The 7,103-nt window shown below is 39.0% G+C and overlaps 1 long non-coding RNA gene across 1 annotated transcript; it reads right to left on the bottom strand.

The window, feature by feature from the left end:
- Positions 1-290: 290 nt before the first annotated feature.
- Positions 291-2,798, bottom strand: LOC128080622 (uncharacterized). Its single transcript, XR_008206807.1, has 3 exons — positions 2,743-2,798; positions 1,005-1,084; positions 291-915 (listed from the first exon to the last, which is right to left on the bottom strand). It is a non-coding gene; the product is annotated as an uncharacterized LOC128080622 (long non-coding RNA).
- Between the last annotated feature and the right edge of the window lie 4,305 nt (positions 2,799-7,103).

The raw sequence follows: 7,103 nt of genomic DNA, 5'->3' as shown, positions 1-7,103 counted from the left end.
TATTTCTGAGTTTCCATGCTGTTTGACAGAGGTCTGATAGAAATGCTACTCATGCTTCAAGCACATAAGAATACCCTGAGTAACAAAAGAAGAATAATATCTGCATCTAGTACACCCTACAGGGCAAGTCATGGGCCCTGGAAGGAGGCAGAGACAAAGACCACACCAGGAGCTGGCTGGGCACATTACCAGTAAGCCTAAAACAGCTGTGTTCCACTACTCAGAAGTCTTTTGCTGGGCAGAAGTTACATTTATCATTTTGTGACAAGGCAATCCAGGCAACCAAACCCCTTTATGGCCACCCTCCAAAGCAGTCTGAACTTTCCAGCATCAACATCTCCCCACCCAGCTAAATTCTTGCCACATCCCAAGGTTACACACTGCAGCGTAATTTCACTGAACTGTGGGTGTAGACTCCAAGATGTTTTTAAAATCATGGAGTTGATGGCCAAATATACTTCTTAAAATGAGGGTCCTATTAATACACCGGTCCTATTACATGTGCAACCACTTTGAAAATCACATTGACTTTTAGTTGGAGCTGGGTGTCAGATTCCCAAGGCTGGAAAGTGATTGTTTTGCTCTGCCTACAAACTACAACTTGATTATAAGCTGCTGCCTTTCTTGTTTACTTGGCATGAAAATTATGGTGTTCTACATAGGTAATAAAAAGATCATTTCTCCACAAGGATTTAGTTTGAGTTATTCTGAGCAGCTCCCAAGAGAAGTAAAAAAAAAAAAAAAAAGATTACTACATCTTTTAACATTCTAGTGAGGGAAAGAATTGAAGAGTTACAACTAAGTATGTATAACAAAACACTTCCTAAAAAATGCTGTACAGTAAATAATTGCCATACTCCTTCAGTCAGGACTCCTCTGATACAAGTCAGGCAGGATCCATTTCTGGCAGTATTTCTGGATAGGAAGAAGCCATTCCACATAGCTTAGTTTCATGAGCAGGGAAGGTCACAGGGAAGAGTAAGCATCCTATCTTCTGACATTACCACCAATGCTTGAGTGTCACGCCAAAGCAAGAGACTCCTTGACTGTAAACTCTCCATCCAAGCTCTTCTTGAGTCTGGATCTCCAAAAGCAAAGTTTAACAAGAATATTAATCTTTGTGTCTTCGTTTTTACTCCTCTGAGTTGACAAGTCTGCTTCTAACTTTTCAGAGATCCAAGATATTCTTACCTAAGCCCGCAAAACTTTCATCTGAGGATCAAAAACATCCTGGTACAATAAGAATAATTAATTTACCTTGTAGGATAATATATTTTAATCCTCCTGTAAGTTAGCTCTCTTCCCAGTTTTTCCACCACAGGAAGCCTCTTAGCAATCTTGAAACTTGAGAGACTTGATCCTCTCCTGCGCTAATGCACGCATGTATTATCACTGATTGTTTAGTCTCTCTTTAATCTATTTAAATGCATAATATAGACTTCAAACATATCACTTTATTTCCATTTCAAATCACATATGAGTCATTAAGCAGAGAGATTTGTTCACTGGTGGTTTTAAATGTTGGTAAGAGTCACAGAATTTGCTGCAGCCTTAACCACAGACAAACACCTTTTCACTTGAGTGCTAGAGGTGGACATCTCCCCAGAGAAGTACTCCTCGGGTGGGTGCTCTGTTTACTTTTTTTCCCCATTCTTTTCTCTTCCACTCTATATGAAAATCCTATAAGTTTTACTAAAATTGTTAATATTGCATGTTTGTAGTTGCTCTTATTATAAGTCTGCAAGTGTTTCAAAGCCACATGAAGCAATGTGCAAGTATTCTTATGAGAAGTTGAGATTTTCATTATTTGGCATATGCAGAAACCTTAGTAGCTTTGGACAAATATCCCAGACCAATGGATTCAGAGGAGCAGCACCAACTTGGCACCTGTATACCCACCGAGTTCAGTACATCTCTACATAACCCTTTGCTCTGCCCTCTGACCTCTCCTCAGTCTTGTTTGTCCTCAAAATTGCAAGCAGGGAATGAAAATAAATCCATGTAGAACATACAAAACATACTTTGGAAAGAGCAATGGAAATGATGATGACAAAGAAGTGGCTCAAGCAAGTCTTTCTTACAAAGTATTTTAACACACTCAGCTCCCCTGAAATGCTCCTTGGCAATGCCCTTCCAACAGAAAGATATGTGCTCCTCATGACACAAGTCTTGGAGCAGAGAGAATAAAAGGGGCTATCCATCCTGTCTGAAAGCAACAGCATTATCGGGACGGTTCTCCAGTCACTAAAAGCTGAAGCACGTACTCTGCTTCAACTTCTATGATTCCTCAAATGGATTTCTGAAATTCTCTTTAGAAGTTAAAATCTGTAAGAGATTGCCTAATTTCTCTTTTTTTCCCTAGGCTTTACAGAGGATGGACAGAAAAAAAAAAAAAAAAAAGTAGATTCATGCTATATTTATCAAGTGAACTGGTTAGGTTTTTAATTTACATATAGTAATTAATCTATTTTGAAGAACTAAGTAAACAGAAAAACCGCATCAGGTTGACTAACACTGAGCCACAAAGAAAATTTGTTAGGAAAGAAAATACTAATACAGATATGAAGTTGCATTTAAATAGAGATTAAAAAGACAGTGAACAAAAAGGAGGCACATAATTGAGGTAGAATCTTATGGAATATTGTACAGTCAATGAATGTACAGAAATTATGGTTATGAGGTACGCTAGAGAGCTTGGCTACACAGTTATTACACCAAAGCAGAGAAAAATAGGACACTTACCTGTACCCTGGGCTCGCTGAGTGAAACTCCAGCAGAGTGGATCTCCAGAAGAGAATCTTCCCCACTGCTAACCAGCTCTTAAATGGATCTAGGAGAAGTGGAGCCTGGCTCCACCCTTTCCAGCAGCACAGGTGAATTGCTTTCACCTGTGTTCCTGTGGCTGACTCATTGCTCACCTCAGGTGATCAATCAGAGGTTCAGGCCATGATTCAGCAGTTCCCATACAAATATTCACAAACTTACTCTGAGCATCAGTTTTATTTTTTACCAAATCCCAGGACATATAAACAAGCACTTTGAACATTTGACAGCTCAGAGGTGGTGGATCAAGTAAGCTTCCCTTCTGGTAGATGGACCCAGAAGCTAATCAAAACTATCTTTACAATGAAGAATTTTCATTTTTAAGAGGTTTGGAAATAAAAAGTTATAGGATAATGACGTCTTTGAATGAACTTACTTGTATTTACATTACTTATCAGCATAGTGAAACCTGTAGGATACGGGACATATAAAGACCATGTTTCAACCATCAGTTGACCCAAGAGTACTTAGTATGATAGCTGGAATTTTTCTCTTGAGAGTCATTGCCAGGAGCTGATTGATGCCAATGGACAATGGGGACAAGTAACTTCTATAATTCAACCTATAAACTGTGTTCCACCCCTTAAAAGCTCTGGGGATTATGGCAAATTTGGTGAGAATTCTCTGAGTTATCCTATGAAATAATGCTATTAAATTAAATGGCAAAGAGAAGGAAAAAGAAAGATATTGAATGCATCATGGAGAGCTCAGCAGGCCCACAGCCACCCCAGTGCCACCAGACATCCCTGTGAGGCAATGCTATTACAACCAGAGCAAGTGCTATACATCATCAAGAGATCTGGACATCTTTTATACAGATGGAGCAGTTAGACTTGACTTGCACAGTCAAAATCGCAACGGATGGCTGTTTTTATTGGTAGCTCTCAGGAGAACCTTTCTAAGCTGCTTATAAAGATAGTTGCAGGAGAAAGTATTAGGGTGGAATAAGGCCATGTTATTTTTAGAGTGAATCTGCAAAAATAGTTCTTCGTGTGATAGTTCTTCGTCAAAATTATCTGAATCAACACAGCACCTCTTTTAGAAATAAGAGCACTGGAGAAATTTGGTACATAGAAACAGTAAAATAGCATTCAGAATGACATACAAGTTAGCTCAATGATGATGCTTGGTCTTCAAACCAGATTTCACTGCTCTAATAGCCAGTTGCTATTAGGCTGTAGAACAAAACCCACAAAAAGAAATTCCTCAGTACAAGTAAAAGAACACTTACAAAACTCTGGTTTCAACTTTAGTGTTGGTTTTAATTCAGTAAACCTCAGAGATCATCGGGAGTTACAGCTGCAGCCCAGTTTTAGTAATAAACATCTCAGCATTCTGCTTTCTTGACTTATTCCAGTTTTTCTGCTGTGGCTGCTTTAGTTCTTAATGGAGTGAAAAGAAGAAAAATTGGGTACAAATAGTGTTGATTCAGTGAATTTGGAGCTTGCTTAATGATCATTGATAGGATTTTACGGGAAACAAAAGAAGGGGGAAAAAATGTTTTTTTCTGATGGAATTGGAATTTTTCTGGCTTTGCTAATAGCAGACATCTCAATGCCTCATGATGATCCATTCCAGTAACTTGTAAGTAAGCACTGAGAGCAGATTGGTTCCACATTCAGTGAAAGAAAATAAATAAATAAATAAATAGAGCACCATTAAATCACTTCAGTGACTTACAAATGAAAAGATTTCACTTGGGTGTCTGTGGAGAAAAATTCTGTAAGTAGTTTTATCTTGGCAATGTTGGGATCATTTCAAATGTCTTTTAAACAGAAACACTGGGTTGAAGCTGATCCTGGGACATCTGGAGGAACAGTGCCCTGGGCTGGTTTAGGCATCTGGCCCAGCTCCTGTCAGTACTGGAGAACTCATGAGACTGTTGGTAGACCTGACAGAGACCAACTGCCAGTGTTCTTCCTCCCTTCAGACCAAGAAACAGAGAAGGGCCAGGGAACACATCAGTGTCAAACAGATCTCCAAGTCTTCAAACTCAGGAAGACAAAAGTTACTGGAGATGCCAAGTGTTTATTCCATCTTGGCAAGAGCAGATCCAAGACTGCTAATAGGAGAACATTTCTCGGTTTTAATCTTTAGGTTCATCTGAAAGAAAATTGAGAGAGAAACCTCTGTGATCATGCTCCTCTGCAGCCTTTCTGGATTCTGTTGATACAAAGCAAGACTTACAAAGCATCAGATTTAGAGTCATAAATGAAAGAACAGCAATGGGTTGCCTACAAACTGTTTTGACTAGAAAACCCAGCAACACGTTTTTCCCTGAGTCAATTCAAGATTGAGCTCATGGGATTTCCTTCTTGATGAAGTGATATTGTAGGGGAGTAGGTAAAATGAAAGCAGTTTAAGACTGGCGGACATGACATATTATATTGTATTGTTTGACTGGAGCAAGGACATCTGGTTGAATATAATTTCTGCATTGGAATTATATATATATATATATATATATATATACACTAAATTGCTGGCACGATAATGCTTCACTGTCAAATTCTGAAAGTTAAAAAGCTAATTTTCAGCTTTTTTTTGTTTTCCTTTCTTCACACCTAATCAGCAGAATCTAGGACTTTCAAAAGGCAAGTATATTTAGCAGTCTGGTGGTATGACTGCAGTTTGTGGCAACATTCTGAGCTATCTTTAAGCTCACTCTCTTGGGTGCAACACAGTACTCATGTTGAAGCAGGCAGCCTGTCCAATTATTATGAAGGCCATTCTGAATCTTGTGTTACCATGGGGAATCAATAGCACCCAGTTTGCTGCTTAAATCCATGTGGAATACATGATAGTCAGCAGCAATTAGGCATCCAGAGAGCATCATGGGTGTCTCCTGAGCCACATTCCTGGCATGCAGCCAAAACCTATCATTTGCAGCAGCAGCGGAGAGTGACTGGATTCTCCTGAAATTTAAGTTAAATCCATGAGAACAGTGTTCATTTTTTCTTGGATAGCTCAGTTTTGAGCTATAAGTATACATTAAATCCTTACTGGAAGAAAAGTGAGTCGTATAAGAGTTAGCATGATCTTTCTCAACTTAGGTCTCTCTTTTTTCATTGATGATCGTTCAAGCAATTGTTTTTAATGTAGTTGGACTTGGGAAAAACTAATGAAACTGGAACAAACAGGAAGAGAGAGACAGCAAACATCTTCCAGAGCCAAAAGTACCAGTAACACTCTTCCCCCCCTCCTGCAAGGTCACCTCACCTTTGCATTTTACTGAAAGTAAATGATTGAAGCGAACTCTTTCAGTTTTGTTAATCTACATTTAATTTTTTGTTGTTGTTGTTTTCCCTAGGGAGAAAATTCCTCCTGACTTTCACCATGTGAAAACCAGTGAGCCAAATCCACTGCTGGAGTACACAGTAGGAAGATCACCGGAGTCAGGGGATGAAAGCTCATGAAAGCAAACTAGGGATGCTAGTATGCAATTACTTTCACACAGCAGTGGAAAGTCTCAGACATTATGTTTTCTTGTCCTCTTCCTTAATTATGATTTACAGTTACTAGGATTGATTCAAGAGAGCTGTCAGTATGGGAGGAACAGCAGCAGACATACTCACTCCTTTCTCTAAGGATATGATGGCATTAATAATATCATTTAAAAAAATCCATTATAAAATCCATAGGAACAAGCTTTTGAAACACCTCCTATTGCATTCGTACCAGTAACTTGTAAGAGTTGCTGAGGGAAGGGACTAATTGTGTATTCTCAGATAAGTGACTGCTCTAACAGGCATTATTTGATGGATTCCTGTATTTAAAAATAAAGGATTTAAACAGAAAATGCAACATGTAATTACTGAAGTAAATTGTGAAACGTTCAGACAAAATGACACACAGTTTCTCAGTGGGATAAGTCTGTCAAGATTTAGAAAGAACTTCAAAGTATTTCTCATTTTCCTGCATCCTCATCCTTTTTCCATGTGCCGATCCTAGACTTTCATCAGCTTGACTGGTGGCCATTCACCTGCAGTGGGACATTTAGCCTGCATCTCAGAAGTCTTTTTCCTCAGCGTTTTAGGGTACAGAGGGGCGCCTCAGCTATCCAGCCTGATAAGCAATTACATTGCTTCTGTTGATAGTGTGCCTTAGACTATTTTTCTCTTCAAATGAGATGGTGTTTCCTAAGCTTTCTGTTCAACAAACTGGAAGCCCACTGACTGCTTACTCCTCATTGCAAAGAGACAAACTGCTGCTGTTTCTCCTTTATCTTCTCTAGCCTTACAGGCTGCAGTAGAGTACAGAGGGACTTTTTTTTTTTTTTT

This window comes from Tympanuchus pallidicinctus, unplaced genomic scaffold, assembly GCF_026119805.1.
Source record: "Tympanuchus pallidicinctus isolate F22 unplaced genomic scaffold, pur_lepc_1.0 scaffold2, whole genome shotgun sequence".
NCBI lineage: Eukaryota > Metazoa > Chordata > Aves > Galliformes > Phasianidae > Tympanuchus > Tympanuchus pallidicinctus.
The sequence above is the reverse complement of the archived record's forward strand: the minus strand, read 5'-3'. Positions and strand labels throughout refer to the sequence as shown.